The 14758-nt window shown below is 45.9% G+C and overlaps 1 protein-coding gene across 1 annotated transcript in view; it reads right to left on the bottom strand.

Annotated features, from left to right (window-relative positions):
- Positions 1-14758, bottom strand: part of LOC140720517 (uncharacterized) — a gene marked incomplete at its 5' end in the record, with an annotated part of 422150 nt that overhangs the window by 271659 nt on the left and 135733 nt on the right. The window lies entirely within an intron of this gene.

The raw sequence follows: 14758 nt of genomic DNA, 5'->3' as shown, positions 1-14758 counted from the left end.
AGTCTCAGCGTGAGTTATTGATGGTGCATCACATTGTAAGTTAGATGTGTTCACAGGCAAGTAAGAGATACAGAAAAAGTTCCTAACTAAGGTTTTAAAAATGGAGACATTTAGTGCAAAGATAGCGACAGTAACGGAACAAAAGTTCGGAGCAACTAAGCAATCGCCATCTTACTGGAAGTCCCGGCCCTTGCATCTTTCTCCACAGATCTTCGCCAGCCCACAGTCCGCAAAGAGGTGAGTGACCGTCTCGTCTCCACTGCAGTAATCTCGGGGCAGCGCGCTGTGGGAGTGATCTCCGGGCATGCAGCAAGGATCAGACTGGGAGGGCCCTCTCGTCTCCACTGCAGTAATCTCGGGGCAGCGCGCTGTGGGAGTGATCTCCGGGCATGCAGCAAGGATCAGACTGGGAGGGGCCCTCTCGTCTCCACTGCAGTAATCTCGGGACAGCGCGCTGTGGGAGTGATCTCCGGGCATGCAGCAAGGATCAGACTGGGAGGGGCCCTCTCCCCCAGCCTGGTAAAGATTGGCATGATGATCAAACTATTTCATCACCCTCCTAATGAACCGACACAAGGTGTTGGATTCGGCCCGGTACATCCCGGGTGGATCCTCACAACCACTGAGCACATCGACATGAAACACTGTCGGAGTAGAGCAGCATCCATCATCAGAGATGCTCACCACACAGGGCAGACTCTTTTCCCGCTGCTGAAATCAGGCAGAAGGTACAAGAACTTCAGGACTCACACCACCAGGTTCAGGAACAGTTACTGCCCCTCAACCATCAGGCTCGGGAACAACACAGGATGACTACATTCACTTACCGTCTATTGAGATGCTCCCACAACCAATCATCGTATCAAAACGAGTGAAAACGGAAGTGGTTTGACTGAGACTGATCGCATTGGGCCTGTCTCAGAATTAGAGAAGTAAAAGGGACAGGCTCAATCTCACAGGATATTGACAGGGTCGGGGCAGGAATGATTGTGGAACCAGGGTTCACAGACTGAATATCACAGTTCACCTCAGCAGGACTGAGATGAGGAGAAATTTCCTCACCAGTGCAGCGAATCTTTGGAATTTTCTCCACTGGGTTTCTAAATTTAATAGACATATTCTGGGGCTCTGCACTGATGGGGACATTGCAGGAAAGTGGTGTTGAGTTCAAAGGTCAGACATAGAGAGGATAGAATTTCACAAGGATGATTCCAGATATGAAAGGGTTATTATATAAGGAATGTTTGATGGCTCTGGGTCTGTACTCGGTTGAATTCAAAATGGTGAGGGGAATCTGATTGAAAACTTTTGAATGTTAACAGGTAGTCAGAGTAGATGTGGAAAGGATGTTACCCATGGTGTGAGAGTCTCGGACAAGAGGCACAGCCTCAGGATAAGGGGGCGCCCTTTCAAAACAGAGAATCGGAGAAATGTCTTCAGACAAAGTTTGGTGAATTGTGGAATCTGTTTGCCACATGCAGCTGTAGAGGCTACCTCATTGGGTGTATTCAAAGCAGAGATTGATAGGTTCCTGATTGGACACAGCATCAAAGGTTACGGGGAGAAGACCAGGAATTGGGGTTGAGGGGGGAAAAAAACGGATCAGCTGTGATCGAATGGCGGAGCAAACTCGATGGGCCAGATGGTCCAATTCTGCCCCTATGTCTTATGGTCTTATCGTGTTATGTTCTGAGTGAAGGGCACAACAGGTGTAAGGGGCTGAATAGTCTGTTTCATATTTTCTAAACCATGAGTTTACCTTTGCGCCTTGTTCTGCCCTGGTCTTCAGCCTGTCAGAATGCACAGGGGAGCAGTGAGAGCTCTGGAGATCAGTCGGCAGCCGCTGTGGGCCAGATCCGGGCTCCCAGCATCAGGAGTCAGGTCTGGGAGGTAACTCCTGACAACAGGCCCCGATCCTCGGCAGGGAAAGACCGGGCAGTTAAAAAAATAAGTAGGCTTGGCCATTCAGCCCCTTGCGCCAGTTCGGTATTTCCTCCGAACATGGCTGATCTTTGACCTCAGCGACACTTTCCTGCAACGTTCCCATCTTCGCTGAGCCCTTCAATATTCCTTGTGAATTTAGAAAACTTGTGGGAAAAATAATCCAAAGGTTCTCTGCACTCCTCATCATCGTCCTGTGAGCCGACATCGGAATCTGAATCTGTGACCCCTTATTCAACACCCTGTGAGGAAAAATGTAATTGCTGCCCCCACCCTGTCAATACCCTGTGAGACTGTGTCCATCTCAGTCAGACCACCTCTTATTTGTCCAAGTTTTGAGACAGGCCCAGTCAGTGTAATCTCATTGAGGACACTACCTCACCACCCCCTACCAAATCAATGTCTGAAACATTCTCTTCATTCCCTTCACCCACAGGCTGACTCTGGGAGGGAGACCAGACCTGTGCACAGTGTTCCATGTACGCTCTCACCAGGACCCCATATACCTTCAGAGGAGATCTTTATTCTTCTATTCAAACCTTCCTTCCCATTCAATGCTCTTCATTTAATATTGAACTCAAACAGTCAACAGACACAACACAGCCTCAGCCATGAATTTAAAGGGCAGGTGTTGCAACAGTTTGAGCTTCATACCGGGGTCTACGGAGCAAGCAGGATGTCACAAAGGCAGGAATTTGGGAGTGTTGTATGTCTGAGCCCAGCTGTGTGTGTTTGTGTATCAGAATCAGGTTTAATATCACCGGCTGGGGAAGAAGCTGTTCCTGAACCAGTGAGTCTGTCTCCAGGCCCCTGTACATCCTCCTTGATGGTAGCAATGGGAAGAAGGCATGTCCTGGGAGATGGTGATCCTTAATGATGGATAACACATTTTTGTGGCATCATCTTTTGAATGTGTCCTGGATGCTGTGGAGTCCAGTGCCCATGAAGAAGCTGGCTGAGTTTACAACTTTCTGCAGCATTTTCCGATCCTGTGCAGTGGCCTCTCCACACCAGGCAGTGATGCAACCAGTTAGAATGCTCTCCACAGTACATCTGTAGAAATTTGCAAGTGTCTTAAGTGACAGACTGATTCCCCTCAATCTCCGAATGAAATATAGCCGATGTTGTGCCTTCATTGTAACTGCATCAATATGTTGGGCCCAGGATAGTTCCTCAGAGATGTTGACAGGCAGGTAATGGAAACTGCTCACCCTTTTCACTTCTGTTCCCACGATGAGGACTGGTGTGTGTTCCCTCGACATTCCTTTCCTGAATCCACAATCAATTCCTTTGTCTTCATGATGTTGAGTGCAAGGTTGTTGCTCTGACACCACTCAACTTGCTGATCTATCTCACTCCTGTACTCCTCCTCGTCACCATCTGAAATTCCAGCAGCAATAGTTGTGTCAACGGCAAGTTTATAGATGAGCCTGGACACTCAGACGTGGGTGTAGAGAGAGTAGAGCAGTGGGCTGAGCACGCATCGTTGAGGTGTGCCAGTGTTGATTGTCAGCAAGGAGGAGATGTTATTTCTGATCCACACAGACTGTGGTCTCCTGGTGAGGATCCATGTGCAGAAGGAGGTACAGAGGCCCAGGTTTTGGAGCTTGTTGATTACAATTGAGGGTCTGATTTTGTTGAACGCTGAGCTGTAATCAGCAGCCTGACTTGTGTATTGCTATTGTCCTGGTGATCTAAGGCTGAGTGGAGAGTCAGTGAGATTGCATCTACTGTAGGTATATTGTGGCAATCCGCAAATTGCAGTGGGTCCAGGTCCATGCACAGACAGGAGTTGATTCCAGACATGACCAATCCGTCAAAGCACTTCATCACAGTAGATGTGAGCACCACTGGGTGATAGTCATGGAGGCAGCTCACCCTGTTCTGTGTGTGTGTGTGTGTGTGTGTGTGTGTGTGTGTGTGTGTGTGTGTGTGTGTGTGTGTGTGTGTGTGTGTGTGTGTGTGTGTGTGTGTGTGTGTGTGTGTGTGTGTGTGTGTGTGTGTGACAAAAAACTTAATGCAAAAGACAATAAACTGTGAATATAAAGGAAATAATAATAATAAATAAATGAGAAATAATGATCAAGAACATGAGATGAAGAGTCCTGGAAAGTGAGTCCAGAGGTTGTGGGAGCGGTTCAGTGAATGGTTTACTGAATTTCGGTGAAGTTATGCCCTCTGGTTCAAGAGCCTTTATGGTTCAGGGGTAGTCACTGTTTCTGACCTGGTGGTGTGGGCCTGAGGATCCCGCACCCTCTTCCAGATGGCAGCAGTGAGAAGAGAGCATGTCCTTGTTGGTGGGCGTCCTTCATAATGGATGCTGCTTTCCTGTGACAGCACTCCATAGAGATGTGCTCGGTGGAGGGGAGGGTTTTACCCGTGATGTACTGGGCCATATGCACTACTTTGTGTAGGATTTTCCTTTCAAGGGCTTTGCTGTTTCCATACCAGGCCACGATGCAGCTCCTCTCCACCGCACATCTGTAGATGTTTGTCAAAGTTTTCGAAGTCATACTGCAGCTTTGCAAACTTCAAAGGAAGGAGAGGCACTGCCGTGCTTTCTTCATAATTGCACTTGCAGTGCTTATAAAAAGTATGCGGCCACCTTGGAAGTTTTCATCTTTTATTGTTTTACAACATGGAGACAGAGTGGATTTAGATTTGTTTAATTCACACTGATCAACAGAAATAAAAACTCTTTTGTGTCAATGTGAAAATATATCACCAAAAAGTGAAAAAAGTAATTACAAATATGAAATAGAAAATATTTGAGTGCATCAGGATTCACCCCTATATGTCTTTATTCTAAACCTTGCAATCCCATTTCACCAGTTAGAAGATTTGATTTCATTTTTACATACAGAACCTCCCCACCCCTCTGCCTACCTGCCTCTCCATTCAGTACAATCTGTATCCTTGGACATGAAGCTCCCAGCTATAATCTTCCTTCAGCCACCATTCAGTGATGCCCACAATGCCAATCTGTAACTGTGACACAAGTTCATCTCCCTTACTCCATGTATTGCTCACATTCAAATATAAAACCTTCAGTTCCGTATTCATCACCTTTTTCATTTTCTCGCCCTTTTGCATTGAAACTCATCCCGCCCACTGAAATGTTGCCCTATCGTCAGCCTCTCAATGGTGGCAGTCTCACTACACACTGCCGCAGTTTGAAAACTAAAAACATTCTCCTCAGCCCTATCACTCCAGTTCAGATCTGCTGCCAAATTAGTTTAAAACTTTTCGGACAGCTGTAGCAATCCTACCCGCGTGGATATCAGCAGACACTTACCCACCCCCCCCCCCCCACCCCACCACCGAGTTCAGGTGTAAACAGTCCCTGTTGTACAGGTCCTATGTTCACTAATGATCCCAGAATCAGAAGCCTTGCCCCTCTGCACCAGTTTCACAGCCACACTGTCATCTGTCAATCATCCTGTTCTTACTTTCACTGGCACGTGGCTCAGGCAGAATCGAGGGATCACTACGCCTGAGGTCCTGCGTTTCAGCTTTCTACCTCACTCCCTAATATATCTCTTGATGACCACACCTTTCCTACCTTTGCTATTGGTCTAATATACACCAATATTTCTGGTGCCCACAGTTGAAATTATGCAGCGTATTAATTTAAAGTAAAGGACCCAGTGCTTTCCCAGCGTAGATGACGTTTAAACTCTTCTCAGACTTCCAACCAGGTATATCTAATCGGGCCGGCTGATGGAAATATATATACCACTGGAATAGACATGCCCAGGCATCATCCCCGATGAAGATGGCAGAGTTTGCAATGGAAACACCAGTTAAAATTGACACCTTTACCCGGCTGGAAGCAGGAGAAGAATTTAATTAATTAATTCATCATCATCAAAGTAAGTTCCTTTATCTTATTATAGAAGTGATAGATTTTTCAGAAGCGCTGACTTTTTTTGCCTTACACTTCTTGCCATCGTTCTCAGCTCTTTGTTTAGTTTGCTGAGAATTTGTATGATTGTTTGTACTCTAAGATAAACTGAAATTTTGCAATTAAGGTCACTAGTTATTTTTAACTCCCAGAAGAACTCTAAGGATCAAAAATTAAACAGAGTTTCCACAGGAGGAAAAATCAGTCATGATGGGATGGCAGGCAGACTGGAAGGGCCGAATGATCTCATTATGCTCCTTTATCTCATCGCCCTTCGGTCTATCAACACGTGCAGCCGCATTTGAGGCTCTATGACGATGGGAGACCATAAGATACAGGAGCAGGATTCGGCCATTCGGCTTGTGACGGGCAGCGCTCGATCAACACACTCCTTACACACACAAACATTGTCTTGTCGTTCTGTTGTCATTCTGCTGACTGTACGCACTTCAATGTCTTCCCTGTTATATTTAATAAAGTGTTTTAAACGGGGTCGATATGCTTGGCTTTGCTTAGTGGTGCCTTTCCGAACATACACGGTGGAATATTCAATGTCTCTGGTGATGGGGATGTGTAAATGTGTATATGTTGTTTGTATACCGGATACAGATAGATAATTATGTTTATTTTGTAACATGATCGTAACTACATTGTGGAGTGCATCATGGTCTAACAGGTGCAGTCTTCAATAAACTTTGTGAGTAATTAAAGATGGTCTGTCCTGCTGCCCAATAAATGGGGCCGGTCGCTCTTGCAAAAATGTGAGAGGCTATTTCAGACGTTTTTTCATTGAAGTGCCGAAGGGGAAGGTGAGGTGGGAACATTCACTCAGGGGGTGAGAGTGTGGAACGGGCTGCCAGCGCAAGTGGTGGATGCGGCTTCGGTTTCCACATTTCAGAGTGATCTGCACAGGTAATGAGGGCTGGGATTTGGGGAGCGACGCATCCGGTCGATGGGTCGAGGCTGCACGGTAGTTTGGCGTCTGATAGGTGGGATGAGTGGCCTGTTTTTGGTTCTATAATTCTATGTTCACGGTCAGAAGCGACTCTTTAATGGTGTGTCCTGCATTTCTCTCCCTCATGCTGCTTTGCCCAGGGCAAAGCGGGTAGGAATCAGTGACCAACGATTCGGTGTGTTTCGGCTATTCTTATTTGTGTATTTTTTTTAATTTGTGTTTTTGTCATTTAAATAGGCTCGTAGTTCCTACATCACGATTGTAGGGTGTCTGCTGATGACCAGTCCTCCACCCTGAGTGTGGCCACTCTCACAGATAACAACAATTGAGCTCATCATTCCAGAAGCTTCTGCCCACTGCGTCACTATATGGACACGGTCCCGGAAGAACCCTGAGGATCAGAAATCAAACAGAATTTGCATAGAAGAAGAAATCAGTCATGGTGGGATGGCAGGCAGACTCAATGGGCCTAATGTTCCCATTGTGCTCCTTTCTATCACGGCCTTTCGGTCTATCAACCTGTGCAGCTGCTTTGAGGGAATCCTCCAACGTCCTCACATTCAGAAGTGTTGGACTCTGCCAAGGGAGATGGAGGGTTAATGTAGAACTGGCTCGTCTATGGTGAGGGATGTTTACATTCCAGCAGCCTTTCCCCGACCGCTTCAGGTTCAAGTTCCAGTTTGCTCTGATTCAGCTGTACACCCGCAAACAAAACAATGCCCTGGGTAAATTTCCTACTCTCCCTCTCTAAAACCTCCACGACTTTCCTATCAGGAGGAGACCAGAACTGACACAAAACTCTCAGTGTCGTCTAACTAGACTTTCAGAGAGCTCAACATGGCCCTTGAGATTAATGTCCCGACTAATGAAGTCCAACACACCATATGCATTCTTAAACACCCGACCAGCTTCATTGTAAGGATGTGATGATGTGGGCAGCTGGGAAGATATCCCTCTAGATTTGTCAGCCTCCCAGTGGATACGCAGTATCCCTTCACTATCCCAACTTTGAGATGGCCCACGTCTTCATTATCCACGTCCCCCAAGTGTCTTCATTGGAATCTTTCTCCTCGTTAAACCCATTTTAAGGTTTTAAGTTACCTGTATATTCAGCCAGTGGGGTTATTACTGATGGACTGGGAGAGGCAACACAGTTTTGCCCTGTTTTGAGGCTTTCTGAAGGAAATCTGCTGTTCGCCCCTCAGACAGGCTCCGTTTAAAGTTGGGATTCTGTGCCTCCCCCTCCCGGAGTGTTCTGCCCAACCCCCAACAGTCCTCGGCATTGTTTTACCAAACCTGTTTGTCTGCTTCGGCTGCGAGTCCTGATTGTTGCTAGGATACGGGCCTGTGTGTTTGCTCAGTCTGCTCGAGGTATGTAACATAGAAACACAGAAAACCTACAGCTCAATACAAGCCGTTCACCCCACAAAGCTGTACCGAGTAAGTCCCTACCTTAGAAGAAACTAGGCTTACCCATAGCGCTTTATTTTCCTAAGCTCCATATACCCATCCAGGAGTCTCTTAAAATACCCTATTGTTTCCGCCTCCACCACTGCTGCCAGCAGCCCATTCCAAGCACTCACCACAATCTGGGTAAACAAACTTACACCTGACATCTCCTCTGTACCAACTTCCAAGCAGCTTAAAACTATGTCCTCTCGTGCTAGCCATTTCAGCCCTAGGGAAAAAGCCTCTGACTATCCACACGATCAATGACTCTCATTGTCTTGTACACCTCTATCAAATCACCTCTCATCCTCCGTCGCTCCAAGGAAGAAAGGCCGTGTTCACTCAACCCTATTCTTATATGGCATGCTCCTTTTGTAAGGGAAAATGAAAGAATCTGCAGATGCTGTAAGTCCAAGCATTGTGTCCAACACACACAAAATGCTGAAGGAACTCATCAGGCCAGGCAGCATCTACGGAAAAGAGCACAGTCGACTTTTTAGACTTCATTGGTGTATCAACTCCAGTAACACATTCAATAACACAAAGAGAAACAAGGAATGACCCAACATTGTCGGAAGTCTATGACATCACCATGCAAGGATGGCCAGCTCACAGGCAGCCCTATATTTCCAGCGCTCTCAGTGACATGAGACCAACTGTTGGTATGTCAAAGAATGGTGATGTGTTGACCTTGTGATGTATTTCCCTGTAAACTGTGCATCAGGGCGTTAGAAACTCTGCATGAAAGACACCTGGATACAGTGAAGATGAAAGTTAAGTGTGCTGGCTGGGAATATATAGACAGATTGTAGACTTGGATAAAAGCTGTTTGGGATGCCACGAAGTTCAAAATGAACCCCTACAGGCACCGTTACACCTGTGGGAATGGCCGTCTTCATCATGGATATCTCTGGATATTGACTTTGCTGGGATATACATGGATTCTGTGTTTCTGGCTGCTGTGGATGCTCATTCGAAGTGGCAGAAGGTCATACCAGTGAAGTCGATCACTCTGCTCTTCCTCCACTCTGACAACTATCTTCTCCACAAGTTGCTGATGGTGAACAAATTATGTGTGACAAGCGACCAGAATAGACGTCAGGGGAGTTTAGACTATTCATGCAGGAAAATGGCATCAAATATCTCAAATCAGGTCACCACCACACGGAAACGAATGAGTTAGTTGAAAGTTTTATCCAAACCTTCAAGCATTCGAACAAAACTATGGACAAGGAGGACATTTCTGTAAAGCACAAGGTGAACAATTTTCTTTTTAGTGTATTGGAACTCAGTCCATGCGACGACAAATCAAACACCTGCAATGATGTTCATGAACAGGAGTTTGAGATCTTGCCGAGACATCCTGAAACCAGATCTATGGAGAAAGTGCATTTGAGCCGGTTTCCAGCAGATCAGCATGGAACTTTGAGATTTGGTTTTGAGAAAAAGTCCTAGCAGGTGATTACCGAGAGGACCAGTGGATGTTGGAGACCAGACATGTGGACGTCACGTGGACCAGATATTGGATGCGCAGCAGAAGAATAAATCTGGGTCAATTGCATCCAACAAGATGGATATATTACAGCGACTAGACTTACCTCTCAATGATGATCATGTCACTAAAAGTCATTGGACACTGGCAACCAAAAATACAAAAATACTTAATGAAGTAACAGACTAGGTCCTGTTGACTGAATAAAACACTGATGCACAGGTCTAAGAGCAAGGCCAATTCTCTATGACAACAAGTGATACACACTATAATATCATCAGTGAAGTTCTTGAAACTTGGGTGTCGTCACTGCTCCGATCCATGTCTCTACTTCTAGACCTTGCCAGCAGTTTCCCTTCACATTAGCAACTTTTCTTTAAACACTGCAGCACAGAACAGGCCATTTAGCCCATCTAGACCTTGCCGAGCTATTACTCTGCCTGCTCCCACCGATCTGTACTGAACTCTCCCACACATGTAGTCATCCAAAACTCTCGTCAATGTTGACCTTCTGCTGGCATCTCGTTCCACACACCCACCACACTCTCAGTGAAGATGTTCCCTTAAAATTTTCACCTTTCACCCTTAGCCGATCATCTCCACATGTAGTTCACCCAAGCTAACTAGAAAATTTTAGCCACCCTACCTATGCTCTCGTAAGCTATACACACCTATCAAATCACTTCTCCTTCTTCGAACTGAAATTAACCCATTCAATTTTTGGGGAATTGTGGATGCAGAATTGTCTTCTCCATAGAAGGTAGAGGGTGGTTCAGATAGAGGGTATTCTGCCTGGAGGTCAGTGACATGTGGTGTTCTGCAGGGATCCGCGCTGGGATGTGTGGATACAGAATTGTCTTCTCCTTGGAAGGTAGAGGGTGGTTCAGATAGAGGGTATTCTGCCTGGAAGTCAGTGACATGTGGTGTTCTGCAAGGATCTGCGCTGGGCACAATGATCTTTGCGATTTTTATAACAGCGTAATAAAAACAAAATTCTGGAGGAACTCAGCAGGTCAGGCAGCATCCAAGGAGATGAATAATGAGTTGACGGATCAGGCTGAGACCCTTCTTGCGCAATGGGAAGGAAGGGAGCAGAAGGGAGAATAATAATGGCGTGAGAGGGGAAGGAGAACAAGTGGGAAGGTGATAGGTGAGGGGAAAGGTGAGTAGGTGGGGGAAGGGACATGAAGTATGAAGCTGGGAGTGACAGGGAGAAGAGATAAATGGCTGAAGAAGGAAGCTGATGGGAGAGGAGTGTGGACCATGGGGGAACGGTAAGGAGGAGGTGTACCCTAGGAAGGGATGTGAGTAGAGAAGAGGAGGTGAGAGTGGAGCCTGAATAGAGAATGGGAGAAAGGGAAGGGGGGGGGGGGATAAATACTGGAACCTGGGGCAATTAGCTGGAGAGTAGGGAGTCTGTGGAATGTGGTGGAGGCCAAGTACGTGGTGTTACTCCTCCAAGCGGGGAGTCGTGTCATAGAGGCAGTGGGGAGGCCATGGACAGGCATGTTGGAATGAGAAAGGGAAGGGGAATTACAATCGGTGGCCAGCAGGAGATTCTGTCCATAAGACATAGGAGCAGGATGAGGCCATTCAGCCCATCCAGTCTGCTGCACCATTTCAGCTTGGTCGACCCGGGTTCCACTCGACCCCATGTTCCTGCTTTCTCGACATATCCTTTGAAGTCTTAACCAATCAGGAACCTATCAATTTCCTCTTTAAAAATACCCTCGTACTTGGCCTCGGGCACATTCCACAGATTCACTACTCTCTGGCTGAAATATTCCTCTTTAACTCTGCTCTAGGTGGCCGTGCCTTAGTTTTGCCCTCCAGTTCTGGATACCCCCTTCAGAGGAAACATTATTTTCACATACAAATTATCTAGTCCTTTCAACATGCTGGAGGTTACAATCAGATTTCCCCCGCATTCTTCTAAATTCCAGTAAGCTCAGGCCAAACGCTGCCAAACTCTCCTCATATATAAAGGAGATTTGCGGGGCAAGATTTATTGACGTATTGTAATGGGTGAATGAAATTCCCTTCCAGAGGTGCCCAAAATGGAAGGAGTCTACCCCTCCTACATATCTTCAATGGCTTCATGATATTATGTCGTATTTAAATTTAGAACAAGATCCGCTGCTCAGTCTTAAATTTGAACCAATCTTTTCATGATATCTGGGGACCTTTCCTAAATTACTTTTCCAATTTATAAAGTTTAACAGTTTTTTTCTTTGGTAGTTGGTAGGGGGTTGACTTTTTATATAAAAAATTTTTTTATGATGTATAACCTATCTTTAAATTTTTGATTACAGAGTGGTATACCTTTATGTGATATGCTGTAACATTTTGATCAATTTTATTACAATATATGAATGTACACACTTCATGTTGAGATGTATCTATGTGTTGCACTCTGTAAATCTCGGTTTTTTTTCCTCTAAATAAAAATATTGTAAAAAGAAAGGAATGTTGTTCCACCCTTGGACTGGATAGAGCAAATCCAGCTGGTTGTGAAATCTTCATCACCATCCACACCGTTATAGCAATAAATCAAACCTACATTACTTTCGTGACAATTCCGGGTAAATTTATTATCAAAGTACTCTTTAATAATAAGGACTCAAGGACTCTTTGGGACCTTGAATATTGGTAGGTAAGGAGGTGAATTGGCATGTGTAACACTTGTTGAGACACGAGGTAAATAACAAGCAGAGATTAGACAAACGTGTTGTTTTCTCTGGGGCTGCGGAGGCTGAAGGATAACTTAACGAATGTTTGTAAGAATGTTTGTACAGAGTCACAGATAGAATAAACAATTGATTTTATTGTCCCAAGAGCGCAATATCACAGACTAGGTGGTACGCATGTGCGCCAAGAGTGGTTTAGTTGAAAGGAGGTGTGCGGGGCAGTTTTTGTTGACACATTGTGGTGCCCTTCCAGGGGTGATACTCGAGGCAAATACAACGAAGGGGACCATGTGAAGTAAATGGACAAGTGGGGGCTTTGAGCTCACCAACTAAGTTTTCCTGACCAATGAAGGGTCAAAGAACAGGAAATATAAGACCAATGACTTCCTTCTGCAGGTCGCATGTTCCTCATAGTCCCGTTTCCAACCTCACATCTGCAAGAGTTGGTCTACAGAGTTACACCCGCCTGCACACTTGAAGCTTCTGCTTTTATGCTCCTTTCTTACAATTCAATTCTTGTATTCCAGTGTTATTGGCTGTAGGTCATGTAGGCCACTCCCACACGGCTCGTGGTTTTTCAGGGTCCACTCTTCTCTATTTTCACAGACAGGCAATTCCTGAACAGGTACTGAAGAACCGGACTTACATGTGTTACCTGTTCCCTATAAGCGTTTCAAAAGATCAGAATGTCATCGAGGTGCACGAACACGAACTTGTCAAGCATTCCCCTCAGAATGCCATTAATAAATGTCTGAAAGACAACTGGATATTATCAATCAGTATTCATAATGATCTGTCGGGGCATTAAAAGCTGTCTTCCACTCGCCCCCTTAATGAATACGAATTAAGTTAGAGGCATTCCTCAGGTTCAGTTTTACGAGAATAGTTGCCCCTTGCAGTGATTCAAACACTGTGTTAATTATTGACAAGTGGGAGTGATTCACACTGTTATTTTATTAAAGCCACTATAATCGATGCAAGATGTCAGACGTCCATCTTTCTGATCACACAAAGAACCCTGCTCCCGCTAGGGAAGTGCAGGATCTGAAAAACCCTGCGGAAAGAGCCTCTTGAATATACTTGTCCTTGACCAGCATTTCGGGTCCTGAGGGAGAGAAGGAGTCTTCCATGCGCTGGGCAGGTCCCTAAAATAACTTCATGACACAAACATAGCGCCGATGGGGCGGTGTGTGCGTTTGCAATCTGTTTACTGGAAACCCCGAGGAGGTCGGAATACTCCTGGGAAACCTCTTGGGATCGTCATAGGTCGAAAACTCGGGAATGTCAGAGGCAGGAACGGAAACAGGGGTTACAGTCTCGGGAACTCTTGAGCTTCTGGGAATCGGCCCAGGATAGAGCCATTCCCATGTTTCTGACCTATGATGATCCCAGGAAGTTTCCCAGGACCATAACGGGGCCATGCTCTGAAAACCACAGAAACCCTCAGCAGAAGCGGACCCCAAGGGAATAGATAAAGTGAAATCATCAGGAAGCACAGGGCCTCTGAGACATGACAAACATTTCCTGGCTCAAGTGGTCTCCCGTCAAGAGCGCTGGTACTCAGGTGATGGTCTAACTCAGAGACTGGTACTCCTACTGGTCGGGTCAACCGCAGATCGTAAAAAAATACCTGTCGGTCTGGAGTCTATAAATGGCCAGGGACCCCAGTGGTTTTGGGATTGGGAGGGAGTCGTCACGGAAATCCATCCAACATTCAGCAGGTCTTTGGACTGTGTGAGGAAACCAGAGCCACTGGAGGAAACCCACACGGTCTCGGGGAGAAAGTACAAATTCTTTACCGGCAGTGTCGTATACGGCGCCCTGTACTCTGTGGCCACCTGTGCTGTAAAGCACTGTGCGAACCACCACGCTACCGTCCCGTCTTGTACACAGGCGTACGGTCGGATTATAATTATACTTCAAAATGAACTTGATGATTATTAACAGTACCCGCTATAAATCGGACAGGGGGTTATTTCCACGTTGTCTCTCTCTGCACCTGAATCACTCCGACTACTCACACTCACGTCCCAGTGGGATTTTGTACCGCTCGGTAAAATCGGCAAACCTTCTTCTAGACGGCCAACGAATCTGGAGCAAATTTTTTTAGTTTGTGAAGAATGAATCTCTGTTGGAGCGTGTTTAATGTACTGTTCACTTTCTTACACAGGGGGTACTGAACCATATTCAATATTAAGATTCCGCCTCAGCAACACCCTGTCCAATTGTATTTCTAAACCAGAACCCATTTCATACCTCGAACGGGCTAAACCAACACACAGGCCGGTATCCTAGCAACAGTCAGGACTTGCAGCTGAGGCAGACAAACA

This window comes from Hemitrygon akajei, unplaced genomic scaffold, assembly GCF_048418815.1.
Source record: "Hemitrygon akajei unplaced genomic scaffold, sHemAka1.3 Scf000044, whole genome shotgun sequence".
Taxonomy (NCBI): domain Eukaryota; kingdom Metazoa; phylum Chordata; class Chondrichthyes; order Myliobatiformes; family Dasyatidae; genus Hemitrygon; species Hemitrygon akajei.
This window is presented reverse-complemented; position numbering and strand designations above follow the sequence as displayed.